The sequence below is a fragment of the Oncorhynchus tshawytscha genome, linkage group LG25 (assembly GCF_018296145.1).
Source record: "Oncorhynchus tshawytscha isolate Ot180627B linkage group LG25, Otsh_v2.0, whole genome shotgun sequence".
Classification (NCBI taxonomy): domain Eukaryota; kingdom Metazoa; phylum Chordata; class Actinopteri; order Salmoniformes; family Salmonidae; genus Oncorhynchus; species Oncorhynchus tshawytscha.
Genome location: NC_056453.1, coordinates 34,863,791 through 34,884,422, shown reverse-complemented (window position 1 = coordinate 34,884,422; position 20,632 = coordinate 34,863,791).

The window sequence follows — 20,632 nt, the reverse complement described above, 5'->3', positions numbered from 1 at the left end:
AGATCAGTGCACAGAGTGGAAGTTTGAAGATCAATCCCACAGGGTAGTTTTCATCCTAGCTCTCTTAACTCGTTTTCACCCGAATGCGTTCTTTCAATAGGCTGGATACCCTAAGCTAATGTATTTAAATACCTGCCTTTTGTGCCTCGGTGGGACATATTCCTCTGGAAATAGCTTTGGACAATACGCTGATGCATGAAACCGTGAACAAACCTGTGACGATTTCATTAAGCTGTTGACTGTTAATAAAGAACTATGGCTGTTTATCCCCCCCCCCTTCCTCGTCTCAATACGTCTGACTCAGGTGGTCTCGCCATAGATGATTTGGAGGCAGCATTAATTATAAACCTGGAGCTGGTCCAAGAAGCTGCACATTGAGGAGCCACACACCCCATGAAACACACATCTCAAGGGAACAACAACAACTGAACACTAAAACTCAGAATGCCCTGGGGGGAAATTATTATAGAAAATTGCTGCACTTGGCCCTCTTGCTGATCTTGCTGAACCCATGGTTGTGTCTGAATACAAACAGATTGTGTTTACTACAGAAATGAGGGTTGAGCTCAGGTAGCTATTATGATGAAGTGGAATTGTGTATCAAAGTAATCCTAGTGTGCATTAGGTAATTTTCTAAATACATAGTACACCATGGTTTAAAAAATGTTCAGCTCCTGTCATAAAATTCATTCTCTATACAAAACACCAGGGACAATGACACAAAGGGAGGCAAGGAAAAATACAGAACAAATCGAAACTCATTTAGGTTGAACTTAAGATAATTAAATCAAGATGAAAATGAATTCTTAATTAAGATCACTCTATGGCAGATGCTTGAAGCATCAACCAACAGATCTCAATCTAGATAGCATTACGTAAAATAGATGAATGATTGGTTAAGTAGCACAAGATTCTCCAACACCTTACATTTTTAAAGACATCTAACACCACAACCTAGAATTGCAATCTTTTGACGCCATACACTACAATCGCCTACAAACAGACTTTCAAATTAAATTATCAATGCAGGCTGTGACACTACACTCACTTAACTAGAAACCCACACAGATAAATCAAGTGGGGTGAAGTCCTTGGAGAGTAGAGTCCAAGCCAAAACCACTCTAGCCTTTGCGTTGTCACAGTAATATCATCTAAGAGAAGTGGTCTTCTGGAAGATAATATGCTGTTAACAACTTGACCTCATTTTTCTGGCACTGGGGTCACAAGTGATTCCAAGAAAATACTTGATAAACAACCTTAGCCTGACGAGGGACTGTATATATGGGTAAATGCCAAAATAAAGGAAACACCAATATAAAGTATATTAATAGGGCGTTGGGTCACCACCAGCCACCAGAACAGCTTCAATGCATCTTGGCATAGATTCCACAAGTGTCTGGAACTCTTATTGGAGGAATGCAACCCCCCAAAAATCATGATGGCAGTGAAAAATGCTGTCTCAGGCACCGCTCCAGAATCTCCCATAAGTGTTCAATTGGGTTGAGATCTGGTTACTGAGACACACACACCCCGATGCTCCTTTGAGACCCCTCTTTCAAAGTCACTGAGATTTCCTCCAGCCGTGGTGGCCAGGATAATTGGCAATTGGGCATTTTTATACATGACCCCTAAGCATGATGGGATGTTAATTTTGCTTAATTATTAACTCAGGAACCACATCTGTGTGAAGTACCTGCTTTCAATATACTTTGTATCCTTCATTTACTCAAGTGTTTCCTTTATTTTGTCAGTTACCCATATGCTTTCACTTTAACACCACTTCAAAACAATTTGATAGTGGTTTTTTTACAGCTGGTGACAGTGTTATGTCAAATAAGTCCAATGTACATTTTAGGACACATGTCTTGTCCAGACTCATTGCCAACAGTGAAAGCTGGAAGGAGTCACATCATGGTAATTATATTGCCTCCATCTGTTGTAAGGAATATCATATTGAGTTGAACCAGGATATTTTTATTCGGCCAACTGGGCCATTCATATTTTTATTCAGCATCATCCCTACCCAGAGAAAAACACAATGAGCTACTTCGGCCTCATCCTCACAATACAGTCCTAATTTAAAATAGAGCGGCTGTTTTTTCTTTTTGAGGGGCGCAGTTACTTGGGGTGTGAGTCTCAAGGGGACTGTGGTGTTTGTGTGCAAGATACAGAAGTCCAAGGAAATAGTTGGACACTCATGACTGAAAGATGGAAAACGTTGACCTTCCACTGAAAGAAACAAAACTAAAGAAACATACATGATGGACTACTTTTACCATAGCAACGAAACAGAATAGAAGTGATATTGTGATAGTATGCTAATATGTACGAGAGCATTGTCTCCATGGAAACTAATAGCATTTCTTTCCAAGGGACTGAAGGAGAATGGCAGCCCTGCAAAGTCTTCTTTCTGTGGCACTTGCATGGACTCTGGGAAATTATATTCCCTCCTAAAATATCACTTTATATCTGAGATGGAGAAATGGCAAACAAAAAAAACCTGTGATAATTAAGAAGGTCCGGAGCCTTCTTTAATTGATTATGAATCTGAGAGAACACATGTTCATCTGCTATGGATATTGCTACCATGCTGTTAGCTCCTGTCTCACAGCCACAAAGGTCATTCTTCCTGAGAAGAATTGCCATAGTTGCTACATGTTTTCTTTAGTATCTTGCTGTGTGCATGTCTCCCCTCGGAGACAGCGAGGATCATTCTGATTGATGGTTATTAATTGCCCAATTGGTAACCCTGTGATGTCACGGTTGGTAGGCTATCTGCAGGATTTGTGCAGGACGAAAAGAGACATCCTGTGTAATTCTGACCTGAGGTTGTTTTAAGATAATATGAGTGTAAATAATTTATTCTGGTGGAATATGTGCTAGCTTTCTGCCCATCCTTTCAAAAGTACATAATGCAACTTCTATAAACCTAATACATGAAAGATCTCATATAACCAGGGGTGAAAGTAAGGTGGTACGGTCCAGTACGTGGCAGTACGCAGTACCTGTAAAACATGATCCTATCACAATAAGGAAAAGAAAATGTCAAGAAAACTGTAGGATATTAGACCATTATTTATCATTACCGCATGTCAGAGGCATGACAAATGGACTTGAAAATGGGTGGTATCCTACGCTCCAAAATGAAATGTGGTTCAATGAGAACACTGACATTTTGCCAAGGCAGAGATGAGTGGCCGAACCCGAGACATGCGCGGACAGCAGCCGCGGCAGCGTTAATTCTGGCCTAATGACAATCGCCAAATGTTATTAATCTTTGTGTTACAGAAGACTCATTATTTTGTTTGGAGGCTGGAAATATGTTGTGTGTGGATGAACGTGCCTGGTAGCCTAGTAAAGGAGCCCTTTGAAGTGATTGACAATCAGATGAAAACATCATGACTTGTGTTTATCCTACAATAAAAGTCAGATGACACATGTTTATGACTATGCCCACAGAGATGTTATTGAATTAACAGGATTCTAAGTATAATTATATTAGGCCCCAGGGCCAGCCTGCCCATTAGGCAAGACTAGGCCCCACGGCCGGCCCACCCGTTAGACAGAATTAGGCCCCCACGGCTGGCACGCCAGTTAGGCAGGATTAGGCCCCCATGGCCGGCACGCCAGTTAGGCAGGATTAGGCCCCAGGGCCAGCCTGCCCATTAGGCAAGACTAGGCCCCACGGCCGGCCCACCCGTTAGACAGAATTAGGCCCCCGCGGCTGGCACGCCAGTTAGGCAGGATTAGGCCCCCATGGCCGGCACGCCAGTTAGGAAGGATTAGGCCCCCACGGCCGGTCTGCCCATTAGGCAGGATTTGGGAGCCCCCTAGTGCGCCAGTTTGTCAAGGGCAGCATTTTCCGAGCCTGACTCACCGAGACGCACATCCAAAAACACATATTCTGCCACAAAACAATGATAACTCATCTCACCCAGTGGAATCAGGGCTATATAGGTGAGCTCTGACGCTGCCCCATGATAAGCAGTGCCCACTTTGTCAAACGCAGGGGTGCAAAATATTTAGCTTGTCCATACTCAGCGCATTCCTCCAGGTTGCTGTTGGAGAGACGCAGCGCTGCAGCGCTCCACAAAAGCTCCATCAAATTCATTTAACATCAATTATGAAGCCTAAGGTAGAAAGAGTAGTACGTTGTTCTGTAGCCCCTAGACTGGAGACCAAACATATTACAATGTCATGAGACAGACACTTTTTAAATCATCAACTTATTAATGAGCAGAGAGAGTGCAGGAAAAAGTTAACTAAAAAGGCAAAATGGGCAGACATCAACTTTGGAGTTGCTACGGCATAATCAAACAGAGGTGGACAGTAAATTGTGCTGAAAGTAATTCATTTCAACAATTGCTTTCATTTTAATTTGACTTCACTAACAACAGGAGGGCTTTGTTGGAGCCTATTTCTTCCTATTCAAAAAATAAGAGGTAGGCCTACCTGTTTGATAGACGCAATTATGCTATCCATAGATCTGTCGGTACAGCCAAATCCTCTAGTACTGTCACCATGCACTCTTTGGGGGGTGTTCTAGTTTATTATTTCTATGTGTTTTTGTATTTCTATGTTGGCCTGGTATGGTTCCCAATCAGAGGCCTACTCCACCATAGAAAATAAAGGCTTTCTATGGTCAGGATGTGATGTTTACTATAGGACAGTATACTATAATACAGTAACTAAATAAATGTGTTTGGTTAAAACCAGGGCTCAAATTGAATGAGGGTATGACATATCCTTTCTTAAAGAACAGGGCGAAAAGGACACCTATTGTTAGATAATATAAATTGTTCTATAACAACGCTGAAGTCTGTGAGGCCTTATGCTAGAAACAAGCTTTAAAATGCCCAGAAAAGTCTTTACTCTGATACATAATGGGATATATTGATTATTCTCTATTACATTCCAAAGCTGAGCTGTGGCCTTCAATATTCGAGGACACAAAAAATGTACTTTGCTATTCTGTCCCTATTAATTGAGCTTGTCACTTTCTGAAAAGAGAAGATGTTAAAACCCAGGCGGCTACACTACTGTACATGATCAGGAGTACGTGGACACCTGCTCGTCGAACATCTCAGTCCAAAATTATGGGCATTAATGGAGTTGGTCTCCCCTTTGCTGCTATAACAGCCTCCACTCTTCTGGGAAGGCTTTCCACTAGATGTTAGAACGTTGAGAGGACTTCATTCAGCCACAAAAGCATTAGTGAGGTCGGGCACTGATGTTGGGCGATTACGACTGGCTCACAGTCTGCGTTCCAATTCATCCCAAAGGTGTTCGATGGGGTTGAGGTCAGGGCTCTGTGCAGGCCAGTCAAGTTCTTCCACACCGATCTTGACAAACCATTTCTGTATGGACCTCGCTTTGTGCATGGGGGCAATGCTATGCTGAAACAGGAAAGGGCCTTCCCCAAACTGTTGCCACAAAATTGGAAGCACAGAATTGTCTAGAATGTCATTGTATGCTGTAGCGTTAAGATATTCATTCATTGGACCTAAGGGGCCTAGCCTGAATCATGAAAAACAGCCCCGGACCATTATTCCTCCTCCACCAAACTTTACAGTTGGCACTATGCATTCGTGCAGGTAGCGTTCTCCTGGCTTCCGCCAAACTCAGATTCGTCCATAGGGCTGCCAGATGGTGAAGCATGATCCATCACTTCAGAGAACGCATTTCCACTGCTCCAGAGCCCAATGGCGGCAAGATTTACATCCCTCTAGCTGACACGGCATTGCACATGGGGATCTTAGGCTTGTGTGCGGTTGCTCGGCTATGGAACCCGACAAACAGTTCTTGTGCTGATGTTGCTTCCAGAGGAAGCTTGGCACTTGGTAGTGAGTCAGATGTGTTTAATTTGTGTTTAATTTGTAGCATAGGCTTATGAATTGGGCTACTAATAAAGTGCCACCAGTTATTTAGTTACTGTATTATAGTATACTGTCCTATAGTAAACGTCAAATCTTGACCATAGAAAGCCTTTATTTTCTATGGTGGAGTAGGTCAGGGCTTGACTGGGGGGTGTTCTAGTTTATTATTTCTATGTGTAGTCTAGTTTTTGTATTTCTATGTTGGCCTGGTATGGTTCCCAATCAGAGGCAGCTGTCTATCGTTGTCTCTGATCATATTTAGGCAGCCTTTTCCCACCTGTTGTTTGTGGGATCTTGTTTTTGTATTGTTGCTTTTGAGCCCTACAAGGCTGTACGTTTGTTTCTCTTTATTGTTTTGTTGCTGGTTCACATTTAAATAAAATATGATTAACCCAAATCACGCTGCGCCTTAGTCTACCCATTTCAACGAGAGTTACACTCTTCCTCCGATTTTTTAGCTGAGAAATCAATTGGCCCAAAGCCAAACCTATTGCCGACCCCTGAAGAACAATATTCTAGTTTAGCCGGGGTTTTCCTGGGCAGAACGTACAGGACCACTATTTTGCCAATATTATATTTTTTTTGGTACACGTGCAGGAGGTCCTGTAGCGTGAAGAAAATCTACTTTTCACCCCTGCATATAAACATTGGATTAATTTACTATAGGACAGTATACTATAATACAGTAACTAAATAACTGGTGGCACTTTATTTTACGGTACAGAAATTACCTTTTATTTACTTCCAATTATTATTAGCAAATTGCCTGGTAAAATGACAGTTACACAATGTTTTTTTCATTGGTACGTATTCACTAAATCAAAACCCCTGGGCACTGGTTGGTCCCAGGTAGTTCACTATTGTGTTGAATCAGGTTAAGAAAGTACCAGAATATTTTCAAATACCAGTGGGAACAGCACTATAATATAAAGTGATAGCAAATCATTGATGTAGCAGTATTGTTGATGTGTGTCCATTATGCCTTTATGAATAGGCAAATTGCAAATATCATACTTCGAATTGAGTGCCATCAAAATGCTGTGTCATGCTTTGTCAAAATGCTGAAGGACCGTGAGATGAAAATCAAAGGAATTATGTGAGGAAAATTAAATCACAGGCTCATCATTTTTCATCTTGCAATGTACTCTTTATGACACCACAGAGAAACATGATGCACAGCGCTGCAGTGAGAGGCATGGTTAGATGTGCTTTGGTGATTCTACTATCAGACCATGAGGAATTCAAATACACCTTGAGCCCCTTATAATGATCCCAGGGTCTGTTGGCTGTCACAGACCATGGTGGATTTGTGATGGTAGAATACAAAAGTACCAAAGGTGACCAACATCGCAGACTTTATGACATACTGAATCAATTACTCTCAATGGTATGGTTTCCCCCTTGTTCTGATCCTAAAGTCAAAAGGTGATGAGGGGGTATGAACTATGCACAGATGGGCCTGATTAATATGCTAAAGCATGGCGTATCAAGCAGATATTCACAGAGGGAAAATGACACTGTCACTAAAAGTGTTAACTGTGACTTCAGAGGTCTGCACTTCTCTCCTACGGTGAAAGCTCATGAGGACGGAGAAGGTAAAGGAACAAATTAGGCCTAAATGAAATGGAAGTCATGGCATGGGCATACTACTAAATATAGCCTTGACAGCTTCATTAATTTTGATGTAATTGCTGCCAGAGTGGTGCATTGGCTTACAACATTGCCCTTTGACATCTGGAGGTGTGATTTGAATAAGGGCAGTTGTCTTGCCCTGTAGGTTTTGATAGTCAAAAGAGAAGGGTAGCAAGTTGGATTAGAATGAGATGGATTCATCTCATTCTAATCGTCTCCTTCCCCATGTCCTGGATTGGCAGAATTGTAATGCTGTTTGGAGCTCTTCCAGTATTGTTTTTCTAAAATGGAACTAGGTCAGCTCTGGCAAGAGTGTTGAGCCCATTGCGGAGAGGAGCATTCAGTCTCACCCCCTCTGGTATGCATCATGTGCTAGGATTACAAAAAAAAATGCCCTGTCAGGTCTGCCCTCCTCTACGTCTCAGTGGGCAATCCAATGCTGCTCCCGAGTTACCTTTCACGCCAGGCTCACCTGACACCCGAGACTGATAACTGGATGGCCAGCTGCCAGAGTGCATGGCCCCATAAGTCAACACACAGACCTCCCAGGATTTTCAAGGGTTCAGTTCTTCCTCGCCTCCCTGGCTTTACTTCCAGGACAGATAACAGGAGGAGATTAGAGTGTCAATCAGACCCTGTAATCAATATTCAGTCAGTCTTTTAGTCTCAGGTCAAGTCTCCCTCTTCTCCACAAACTGACAATACATAGTGTCTCTCTGTAAGGACTCCTACTTTTAACTGCACCTACAGGAAAGATGTGGAGGGTCAGAGGATTTTGAATACAGAAGCATTGACTCTCTCTGGGGACCTACTGCTATGCTGACATCTGCCTCCATGTACAGAAAGTCTATTTTAGAGTCTGGCAACTACTGATTGGCAGGATCTCAGTGCCCTCACTTTCTTACATGTTACACTGTTAATGCATATATACCAATGATTAACTTGAGCTAAGGCCAGTCACTTCATTCTAAAACTTATGTACATACATGTACAGTACAGCTAGAATTATTCCTTCATTATGGATATACATGAAGCAGCAAATCCTCTGTTGTTGCAGTACAGTGAGTCATGGAAGAGCAATCTTACTTTCATTAACCTTCCATTCTAAAATGAATGAGACTTTTGAATATGTCCTTTTCAAGGAATTAATTCAGTCTTTGGTCTGATTCTATAAAGGGAAAGGAAGCACAAAAATGTTCCTGGTGCTTAACAAATGTGTGTGTGTGTGTGTGTGTGTGTGTGTGTCACGACGCCTCTTTCTCTTACATAAGTGACCAGATGAAGTAGTTGGCTTACAGAAAAGGCCAGTGACACAGGGCCTTTCAAAGATTTTGTGAATCATCGGCCCCAGCATTGAATGACAGAGCACTGCCAACAAACTTCCAGACAGACAGATCATTAAAAAAAAGGTACTGTACCTTCTAAACCTTTTTTTTTTACACAGACAGGACAAGGGCACACTTTGAGAATCAAATCAGATATGATGAGACCAAAGCAAAGCTTCTGTTTTCTCTTTATTTTTAGTCCAACTGACACAGAGGCAGAAGATTTAAAGGTATGCGTCATTATCTGCACATAGGAATACAATCACATGTTGACACCCACTATACAGCTGGAAGCTACCCTTCACATACTCCTGTTATTACTTTACATATGAAAAAACCCAGACAATGTTCACTGCTCAACATTGCTTTCACTGACCACCCTCAAGAGTTTGGGTAATTAAACATACTGTGCCGTATGAGTACTTATTAGAGAGCCACTTCCAGGGAAAATCATTGAAAACAGAAACGAGTCTGTATAATGAGCAGTCAGCGTCAGCATGAGAGCTGTCTGGTGTCAGGGTTCAGAGGTTAATTAACTGGAGGATTACGGCGGTGTCATCCAATAACACAGAGGACACAGGGCCGCCTTTCATTGTGACTCAGTCGTATCGTGGCAGTGTAAAATGGGGGCAGGTACGATGGTCCGAGAGAGCACTGTAAAGTTGAATGAACAGCGGGTCCAAATGTGATTTCCCTCAGGGTTATCTGTGGCAATTTATGTCATTCACATCTGGGTTCAGCATGAAAAAAAAATTGGTTGTTGATCCTTTACAGTTGTTTGCATTGAATAAACCTCGGTTTCAATAGAAGGTTATTTGAAATGGTCTGCAGAAACACCAAAATATCCACTCAACACCCAAATTGTGATAAACGTCGATGCAAAAAATGTCACAGCATATTGTAGCATTGAAGTGAAGCACTGAATGAAATAGATAGTATTTATTTCAACATATAGTACATCAAAGGCATTGATCTCACTCTTTTGTTATGAGGTAACTTCTCAGTATAGAGAAGACATTGCTTCATGAGTAGCAGTGTTAATTGTATCTAATAAATATGATTTAATATTGACATTGATTGGATATCGCAGCAGGAAAAATTGTAGTTTCCGAAGTAATTTGACACCCAGCGGCTTTAAGGACAGAATGAACACAAACGTAGCCTACGTGTGATAATAATCAACTATTTCCTGCACATTTTTGCAGTCTGTGAAAATATAGGATATTACTGGCAGTGAACAGGTACTGAACAGGTAAGCTACTAATGCCATTCTATATCATCATTACACTACCGGTTCCTTTTTCTTCTTTGAGATTTCATGGAAATATCTGACTCAATCATTAAATAATGTCAGCAACAGACATGGCATTTTCAAGGCTCGTAGATGTTAACTTGCAAACAAAGATGAGAGTGTGCCTCCATCCTCTTTAGAAAACACAGATTTCCAAGAAAATGTAAGACAATATTGGAAACACTTAAGTGAATCATGTTTTAAGAGGCAAACCTCCAGCCCTACCATTTACCAGGACATTCTCCCCGGGTGCCCCATCTAAGTAACAGAAGAAACACATATTCTACAAGAACCAGGTCTGAGGTAGCTAAGAGCTGAAAGCATGGTGAGACATAGACAGGTCTTTAATAGGGTAAACATAAAATACAAGTAGGCTATACCTCAGAGGAATGGAAACAACATTAAATATGATTTAACTGTACCCTCCACTTGGCTACCAACAATATGAAGTGTCCAAAGGCACAGGTAGAGAATTACATTTTGGCAAAGATTTTATGGAACAACACCCCTTTAAGGTTTTGTGATCCCTAGACTCAACTTTATCACTGGGAAAAACAGAATGATCAAGTAGGGTCAATGGGAACACGAGTGCTATTCAGTGGCCTGAGAGACGATTACTTCTCTGGTGATATTTCAGTTTGGCTATACAAGAGGGACATTTGGGTTCAGATGAAGCCAAGGTTGGGAATGAATCCCCTAGAGGTTCTCTTCCATGAAATGTTCATGTGGCATGGAGATCTTTACTTGGATCCATCGTGGACCAGATGGTGCCTGAACACAGGCTTTTCTCACTCCATTGCCCATGTATATCTGTCCGGGTGAGAGAGTGGGCGTGGAGTCAGTTCAAGTCCAGCCCATTGGCAGCGTCGTCTCGACACATGCACCCCGTCAACAAAAGACCTAAACAGAAGGCATCTACCCATCATCCCCTTGGGATTCCTCCACAGCAGTTGACATTTTACATTTACATTTTAGTCATTTAGCAGACGCTCTTATCCAGAGCGACTCACAGTTAGTGCATTCATCTTAAGATAGCTAGGTGAGACAACCACATACCACAGTTATAGTAAGTCTTAGTTACTGCATGATTATGAAAAGAAAAACAGTAGAGTGGTTTGGCGCATCCTTTAAATGGGACTTATTTTCTAAACAACAACAACATTGCCCATGGCAACGGTTTTAAAACCTTTCAGTTGCTCCCGTTCGACAACTACTTTTCTCCTCAGGGACCTATAAGCCTATTAATTCTGGAATTAACGATTATTCCTTTTTGAGAAAATGACTGGTTTGATTAAACATACAGTGCCTCCAGAAAGTATACACACCCCTTGACGTTTTCCACTTTTTTCCATGTTGTTGTGTTACGGCCTGAATTTAAAATTGATTCAATTGAGATGTTTTGTCACTGGCCTACACACAATGCGCCATAATGTCAAAGTGGAATGTTTTTCAACATTTCTACAAACTAATTCAAATTTCAAAGCTGAAATGTCTTGAGTCAATAAGTATTCAACCACATTGTAAAGTCCATGCAAGAGTAAATACTGTAAGTTCAGGAGTAAAAATGTGCTTAACAAGTCACATAATAACTTGCATGGACTCACTCTGTGTGCAAGAATATACCTTAACATGATTTATGAATAACTACCTCATCTCTGTACCCCACACACACAATTATCTGTAGGCTCCCACATTTGAGCAGTGAATTTCAAACAACAGATTCAACCACAAAACCAGAGAGTCTTTCTAATGCCTCGCAAAGAAGGGCACCTATTGTTAGATGGGTAAAAAAAAATAACTGGAGTTGCTTACCAAGAAGACAGTGAATGTTCCTGAGTGTTACAGTTTTGATATAAATCTTCTTGAAAATCTATGACAAGACCTGAAAATGGTCGTCTAGCAATGATCAACAAACTATTTGACAGAGCTTGAAGAATTTTGAAAAGAATAATGGGCAAATGGTGCACAATGCAGCTGTGGAAAGCTCTTAGAGACTTAATCAGAAAGTTTCACAGCTGGTGATTCTAACATGTATTCATTCAGGGGGTTAAATATTTATCTAATCAAGGTATACTAGTGTTTTTGTTTAATATAATGCTAGATTTTTTCTTCCACTTTGTTATTGCAGAGTATTTTGTGTAGATCGTTGACAAAAAAAATGACAATTAAATACACTTTGTAGCACAACTAAATGTGGAAAAAGTCAACGGGTGTAATATGTTTGAAAAGCATTCCTTAAAGCCTTGGAGCGGCAGTGTAGCCTAGTGGTAAGAGCGTTGGACTAGTAACCTTAAGGTTGCAAGTTCAAATCCCTGAGCTGACAAGGCACAAATCTGTCACTCTGCCCCTGAACCAGGCAGTTAACCCACTGTTCCTAGGCCATCAACTGAAAATAAGAATTTGTTCTTAACTGACTTGCCTAGTTTAATAAAAGTAAAATAAAAAAGCACTTTGCTCCCCTGGCTAAGTAAGAGCCTCCTATTCATTATTTTTGGAAGGGGTATATATGTACATTAAATAATTAAAGGAAGATTTAATTGCAGTGTTAGCTTCCCCTGTTGACAGAGGAGATAAAATAGTGACTCACTGTGCAGATCTATCAGATTGTTCCATGCTTAATTCGTTAAGCTGTGAACAGAAACTGGTAGAACTTGACAAGTAGGATATTTGTCACAACCTCCTTACTTCCTGTGATGAGACTTACACCATATTGTCTAATTAGCATAACTGGCATTACAGGGTTTTTTCTCCCCAGGCAGGATGGATTCTCATTAACTGTAAAAGCGTCAGAGAGCTGAAAAGGCATTAGTGCCATCTTGTGACTAAGTTAAAACCTATAAATCTTTACATAAGGCCTAATACTTTAGGTTCTCCAGACAAATCAGCAAAATACTATTGAAGAATAAGCATTTACTCTGATCCAGAGTGACATACAGGAGCAATTAGGATTTCACCTAGTCAGCTCTGGGATTCAAACCAGCGGCCTTAACCACTAGGCTACCTGCAGCCCTTAACCGCTAGGCTACCTGCCACCCTTAACCACTAAGCTACCTGACGCCCTTATCCACTAGGCTACCTGCTAGGCTACCTGCCGCCCTTAACCTCTAGGCTACCTGCTGCCCTTAACCACTAGGCTACCAGTTGTCCTTAACCGTTAAGCTACCTGCCGCTGTTAACCGCTAGGCTACCTGTCACCCTTAACCGCAGGATTTTTGTTCCAACTAGGCACCACACCTGACCAACTGAGCTAATTGATCAGTTCAGTGATTGCCTAAATTCAACACACCTGGTCTTCCAGGTCAGTTAAATCAAAAACATGACCAAGGTTGGCTATCTCTGACCTACAGTATACACTGGTATATTTAATGTAAAGCCCCGGCCACGACAACCAGGTTAGATCCATCACGGGGAAGGGATTTTCCTGGGAGGCCACATGGATGAAAACATCTTAGATACATGTTTTAATTAAACAAAGGCCTACAATTGACTTGCCACAACGGCAGATCAGTTCACATTAATGAAAATAAAATGTTAGCAAAAAAACATCCACACAAAAGGACCATTGAAAGCGTCCAATCTGTGTGGGTAGGAGAATGACAGAGAAGAGTCCATCTGTGTAGGGTAGGAGAATGACATAGAAGAGTTCATCTGTGTGGGTAGGAGAATGACAGAGAAGAGTCAATCTGTGTGGGTAGGAGAATGACAGAGAAGAGTCCATCTGTGTGGGTAGGAGAATGACAGAGAAGAGTCCATCTGTGTGGGTAGGAGAATGACAGAGAAGAGTCCATCTGTGTAGGGTAGGAGAATGACAGAGAAGAGTCCATCTGTGTGGGTAGGAGAATGACAGAGAAGAGTCCCTCTGTGTGGGTAGGAGAATGACAGAGAAGAGTCCATCTGTGTGGGTAGGAGAATGACAGAGAAGAGTCAATCTGTGTGGGTAGGAGAATGACAGAGAAGAGTCCATCTGTGTGGGTAGGAGAATGACAGAGAAGAGTCAATCTGTGTGGGTAGGAGAATGACAGATAAGAGTCCATCTGTGTGGGTAGGAGAATGACAGAGAAGAGTCCATCTGTGTGGGTAGGAGAATGACAGAGAGGAGTCCATCTGTGTGGGTAGGAGAATGACAGAGAAGAGTCCATCTGTGTGGGTAGGAGAATGACAGAGAAGAGTCCATCTGTGTGGGTAGGAGAATGACAGAGAAGAGTCCATCTGTGTGGGTAGGAGAATGACAGAGAAGAGTCCATCTGTGTGGGTAGGAGAATGACAGAGAAGAGTCCATCTGTGTGGGTAGGAGAATGACAGAGAAGAGTCCATCTGTGTAGAGTAGGAGAATGACAGAGAAGAGTCCATCTGTGTGGGTAGGAGAATGACAGAGAAGAGTCCATCTGTGTGGGTAGGAGAATGACAGAGAAGAGTCCATCTGTGTGGGTAGGAGAATGACAGAGAAGAGTCCATCTGTGTGGGTAGGAGAATGACAGAGAAGAGTCCATCTGTGTGGGTAGGAGAATGACAGAGAAGAGTCCATCTGTGTGGGTAGGAGAATGACAGAGAAGAGTCCATCTGTGTGGGTAGGAGAATGACAGAGAAGAGTCCATCTGTGTGGGTAGGAGAATGACAGAGAAGAGTCCATCTGTGTGGGTAGGAGAATGACAGAGAAGAGTCCATCTGTGTGGGTAGGAGAATGACAGAGAAGAGTCAATCTGTGTAGGGTAGGAGAATGACAGAGAAGAGTCCATCTGGGTAGAGTAGGAGAATGACAGAGAAGAGTCCATTTGTGTGGGTAGGATAATGACAGAGAAGAGTCCATCTTTTTGGGTAGGAGAATGACAGAGAAAAGTCCATCTGTGTGGGTAGGAGAATGACAGAGAAGAGTCCATCTGGGTAGGAAAATGACAGAGACAAGGTCTGTGAAGCAATGTGTTCCAGTCAGTCTTCGTCCACCTCTCTGTAGCTAGCTAGTTAGTATGAATAAAGACAGGAGAACCAATCAGTCTAGTCATTATCCCCTGGGTCAAAGGGCAACAGCTCCCAGAGGGACTGCTTTTCATTCAATCATCAGTTGTTTTGGAGGTTAACTGACGTCAGCTGGACTGAGATGATTTTCCTTTGAGCCTCAGCCTGTCTGCCACAACCCTGGTCAAGTTACAGGAAATGAGGAGTGGGGAAAAGTGTCTCTCTCTCTCTCGGCGCCCGGACTAGACAACCTTTGGGAATATAGTGTTGAAAAATAATGAAAATTTAAAAAACATGGAACGTTTATAATATATTTTTCTATTTCAACTTTATTTAACCAGGTAGGATAGTTGAGAACATTTTCTCATTTACAACTGCGACCTGGCCAAGATAAAGCACAGCAGTTCGACACATACAACATCACAGAGTTACACACACAGTCAATAATACAGTAGAAAAAAGAAAAGTCTATTTACAGTGAGTGCAAATGAGGTAAGATAAGGGAGGTAAGGAAATAAATAGGCCGTGGTGGCGAAGTAATTACAATATAGGAATTAAACACTGGAATGGTAGATGTGCAGAAGATAAATGTGCAAGTAGAGATACTGGGGTGCAAAGGAGCAAGATAAATAAATAAATAAATACAGTATGGGGATGAGGTGGCTGGCTGGGCTGTTTACAGATGGGCTATGTACAGGTGCAGTGATCTGTAAGCTGCTCTGACAGCTGGTGCTTAAAGCTGGTGAGGGAGATATGAGTCTCCAGCTTCAGTGATTTTTGGAGTTCGTTCCAATCATTGGCAGCAGAGAACTGGAAGGAAATGCGGCCAAAGGAGGAATTGGCTTTGGGGGTGACCAGTGAGATATACCTGCTGAAGCGCGTGCTACGAGTGGGTGCTGCTATGGTGAACAGTGAGCTGAGATAAGGCAGGGCTTTACCTAGCATAGACTTGTAGATGACCTGGAGCCAGTGGATTTGGCGACGAGTATGAAGCGAGGTCCAGCCAACAAGAGCATACAGGTCGCAGTGGTGTGTAGTATATGGGGCGTTGGTGACAAAAAAGTGTCGTATAATTTCAGCCAGTAGTTTTGAAAGTAGCACTCACGAGCAAAAAAGGGTCCCCAAAAATTGTGCACAATTGTGTACAATGTCATCACGTCATTGTTCTTGAGCCTTTGTAGCGTGTGCCAGAAGAGAAAAAAAAACTCTTTGGTTTTCATGTGAAGTGTGTATGTTGGGCTCACCCCGCAACCTCATTGGGCAATACAATGCTGGCCTGATCTCACCTCCCACTTTAACCTTGAGACCTCTTTGGAAATCATTCCACCAGCTAATCAACATTGTCCATCAAGTTCAGTTTTTGCAGGCTCCCGTTGTAGGTGTATGGTCTCATCTGACTAGTATCGCAAAAGTGCAAGCGAATGTGAAAATATGCAATTTTATACAACAGAAAATGTATACTTATATATGTTTGCATCAATTATCCTACTTCTTGAAAGCCTTATCCTACTTCTTGAAATGTATCGATTATATGAATGATGATGGCTGGCAATCAACAGATACAGTGTTGCCTACATTAGATTACCCCATATCATGGAATATGTGTGTGAAAGTTTCTAAAGACAAAAGGTGGACATACGGAATTATTTGATTTGGATGGATGGTTGACACAACAGAAAGGTAAATATTTTTGTACTTTATCTAAAAAGTGGGTGAAACTTTGCAGTATACATTTCTCGAGCGCAGCAAAGTTCTGTGTTATGTCACAATTCACAAACATGGATGGATGCGTGCCTTTGTAAAAACCTTATAGCCTATTGCACAATATATTCCAAAATTCTAACAAAATACACCAGCAGCACCATTCAGGAGATGCAGGTTGTGAGCATAGTGTTTCTGATGAGGTTAACAATGATCTTCTGTATGTATTTGCGTGGCAACAATCCCCTCTTTAGCGCACAACATTTTCTGGTTTGCAGAGAAATGCATTGAAAGAGATAAATGTAATCTACTACCGAGGTCTGCTAGATATAACTTCTAATGTCAGATGTTTTTTAACTTCACGACATGACAGGAATGAGCACGTAATTTCATGCACTAAATCAGGGATGGGCAACTCCAGTCCTCAGGGGCCTAATTGGTGTCACACTTTTGCCCCAGCCCCAGCAAACACAGCAGACACCAATAATCAACTAATCATGATCTTGAGTTTAGAATATAATTTGTTTAATCAGCTGTGTTTGCTAGGGATGGGGGGAAAGTGTGACACCACTCTGGACCCGGAGGACTGGTATTGCCCATCCCTGTACTAAATTATGGCAGGTTATAATGTAATTCTGTGCCTTCTGAGGACTGTAGATAGTTTATTATGAATGTATAAATTGACAAGTCGAGTCAAAACGGGATGTTTAAAAAACAACGGGGTAGTTTTAAATAACGGAACATCTCTTTAATATAGATTTTTGGGTGAAATATTCAATTACTCAACTCACCATTTTACAATTTAGCTATTTCATTTAGAATTAGGCCTAATCAATTTATTCAGCGTTGTCAAAACTTGGGTTTTCGAAAGGTCAGGTAACTGTTGGAAAGCATAGCCCACAATATGTTAGGTAAACAAAACCAAACATATGTACTGCAGATTGCCCTGCATTTCAGTATGCATCATTACACTGGCATCTCTCTCTCTCTCTCTCTCTCTCTCTCTCTCTCTCAGACCTATCTTGTGCATTGTGTGATTTAGAGGAACTCTCTCCCTGTCGAACAGGGTCGAAGGAATTGTATCCTCAATCCAGCTAATTCTGTGCGCCATTAATTACAACCCTGGCTGCAGCTGGCAGTGGGAAATGAAGATAGCTGTTCAAGGGCATGCTCTCCCTGCCTGGCTGGTGGTATCCTCTCATGTCCCCCTTCTAGAAGGCCCCTCTCCTCCATCCATATTGTCTCAGTCTATGGGGACTCGGAAATGTGGTTTGGTTGAAGGGCTCTTTTCACGCATTAAAGAGCTAACACCATTTATTGACAGAGCCTCCACAGCTGTTGTCCGCTTTAGAGCATGGTCTTCATAAAACTGTGGGAGTTGCACTGCCAAAGTGGCACAACTGCGAGCGGTGGCTAATTGTGTTAGCATCTGTTGCATTCAAGTACCCATGTGTCTGAACTGAAATCTGGTGACCCTTATGTTGGGCTTTACAGAGCACCCTGAGACTCGGGTGCAGGTATGTTTGTCAGTCTGTGGGGTAACTAATTGCCAGATCAAAGGATTTAGCATACAGATGTAGGACCTTAATTTGACCAGTTTCTCACAAAAACAAAAATAATACTGTAGCAACAGGGTGATCAAATGAAATAATGAGATAAAAATGTATTTTCAATACAAATGTAATGATTTTCCAACACAACGTTGACTGTGAGAAACAGAATATAGATCAAATCAAATCAAATCAAATCAAAATCAAATCAAATCAAATACAGTGCATTCGGAAATTATTCAGACCCCTTGACTGTCTCCCTATTTTGTTTTACGTTACAGCCAGGTTGGATGGGGAGTGTCACTGCACAGCTCTTTTCAGGTCTCTCCAGAGATGTTCGATCGGGTTCAAGTCCTGGCTCTGGCTGCGCCAGTCAAGGACATTCATGCGTTGTCTTGGCTATGTGCTTAGGGTCATTGTCCTGTTGGAAAGTGAACCTTCGCCCCAGTTGGAGGTCCTGAGTGCTCTGGAGAAGGTTTTCAACAAGGAGCTCTCTGTACTTTGGTACGTTCATCTTTCCCTCCATCTTGACTAGTTTCCTAGTCCCTGGCCGATGAAAAACATCTTCCCAGCATGATGCTGTCACAACCATGCTTCACCGTAGGGATGGTGGCAGGTTTCCTCCAGATGTGACATGTGGCATTCAGGCCAAAGAGTTCAACCTTCTTTCTCATGGTCTGAGAGTCCTTTAGGTACATTTTGGCAAACTCCAAGCAAGCTGTCATGTGCCTTTTACTGAGGAGAGGCTTCCGTCTGGCCACTCTGCAGAGATGGTTGTCATTCTGGAAGGTTCGCCCATATCCACAGAGGAAATCTGGAGCTCTGTCAGAGTGAACATCGGGTTCTTGGTCACCTCCCAGACGAAGGCCCTTCTCCCCCGATTGCTCAGTTTGTCCAGGCGGCCAGCTCTAGGAAGGGTCTTGGTGGTTCCAAACTTCTTCCATTTAAGAATGATGGAGGCCACTGTGTTCTTGGGGACCTTCAATGCTGCAGAAATGTTTTGGTACCCTTCCCAAGATCTGTGCCTCGACACAATCCTATCTCAGAGCTCTACGGCCAATTCCTTCGACTTCATGGCTTGGTTTTTCCACTGACATGCACTGTAAACTTTGGGACCTTATATAGACAGGTGTGTGCCTTTCCAAATCATGTCCAATCAATTGAATTTACCACTGGTGGATTCCAATCAAGTTGTAAAAACATCTCAAGGATGATCAATGAGATCAGGATGCGCCTGAGCTCAATTTCGAGGCTCAATGTAAAGTGTCTTAATACTTACAGTTGAAGTCGGAAGTTTACATACACCTTAGCCAAATACATTTAAACTTAATTTTTCACAATTCCTGACATTTAAATCCTAGTAAAAATTCCCTGTCTTAGGTCAGTTAGGATCACCACTTTACTTTAAGAATGTGAAATGTCAGAATAATAGTAGAGAGAATGATTTATTTCAGCTTTTATTTATTTCATCCCATTGGGTCAGAAGTTTACATACACTCAATTAGTATTTGGTAGCATTGCCTTTAAATTCTTTAACTTGGGTCAACGTTTCAGGTAGCCTTCCACAAGCTTCCCACAATAAGTTGGGTGAATTTTGGCCCATTCCTCCTGACATAGCTGGTGTAACTGAGTCAGGTTTGTAGGCCTCTTTGCTCGCACACGCTTTTCCAGTTCTGCCCACAAATGTTCTATAGGATTGAAGTCAGGGCTTTGTGATGGCCACTCCAATACCTTGACTTTGTTGTCCTTAAGCCATTTTGCCACAACTTTGGAAGTATGCTTGGGGTCATGGTTCATTTGGAAGACCCATTTGCTACCAAGCTTTAATTTCCTGACTGATGTCTTGAGATGTTGCTTCAATATATCCCCATGATTTTCAATTCCTCATGATGCCATCTATTTTGTGAAATGCACCAGTCCCTCCTGCAGCAAAGCACCCCCACAACATGATGCTGCCACCCCCATGCTTCACGGTTGGGATGGTGTTCTTCGGCTCTCAAGCCTCCCCCTTTTTCCTCCAAACATAACAATGGTCATTATGGCCAAACAGTTCTATTTTTGTTTCATCAGACAAGAAGACACTTAACCAAAAAGTATGATCTTTGTCCCCATGTGCAGTAGCAAACCGTAGTCTGGATTTTTTTTGCCGGTTTTGGAGCAATGGCTTCTTCCTTGCTGAGCCGCCATTCAGGTTATGTCGATATAGGACTCGTTTTACTGTGGATATAGATACTTTTGTACCTGTTTCCTCCAGCATCTTCACAAGGTCCTTTGCTATTGTTCTGGGATTCATTTGCACTTTTC